Here is a 952-nt window from a genome sequence, read left to right on the forward strand (position 1 = left end):
AGGTACTTTAAAAAAAAAAAAGATAACTAAATTAAAAACATTTTCTTGAATAAAAAAGAAAGTAAAACAATATAAAAACAGTTACATAGAAACTAGTAATTAATGAAAATGAGTAAAATTAACTGTTAAAGGTTAGTACTATTAGTGGACCAGCAGCACGCACAATCATGTGTGCTTACAGACTGTATCCCTGCAGACTGTATTGATATATAATGTAGGAACCAGAATATTGATAACAGAAAGAAATGGGGGGAGGGAGGTTTTTTGGGTTGGTGCACTAATTGTAAGTGTATCTTGTGTTTTTTATGTTGATTTAATAAAAAAACGATACAGATAATTTCCGATATTACATTTTAACGCATTTATCGGCCGATAATATCGGACATCCCTACTATCTATCTATATACATATATCTATATCTATCTATATACATATACATCTATCTATATGCATATATCTAGCTATATACATATATCTATATACATGTATCTATCTATATACATATATCTATATGTATACATATCTATATACATGTATCTATCTATACACGAATATATATATAAATATATCTATATCCATCCATCTATCTATATACATATATCTATATCTATCTATATACATATATGTATATCTAACTATATACATATATCTATCTCCATAAATACATCTATATCTATCTATATACATTTATCTATATCCATTTATATACATATATCTATCTCTATACATACATCTATATCTATCTATATACATTTATCTATATCCATTTATCTATATACATATATCCATATCCCTCTATTTATATACATATATCTATATCTATCTTTATACATATATCTATATCTATCTATATACATATATCTCTAACTATATACATATATCTATATCTAACTATATACATATATCTATCTCTATACATACATCTATATCTATATACATATGTCCATATCCC

The sequence above is a fragment of the Entelurus aequoreus genome, linkage group LG28, assembly GCF_033978785.1.
Source record: "Entelurus aequoreus isolate RoL-2023_Sb linkage group LG28, RoL_Eaeq_v1.1, whole genome shotgun sequence".
Taxonomy (NCBI): Eukaryota; Metazoa; Chordata; class Actinopteri; order Syngnathiformes; family Syngnathidae; genus Entelurus; species Entelurus aequoreus.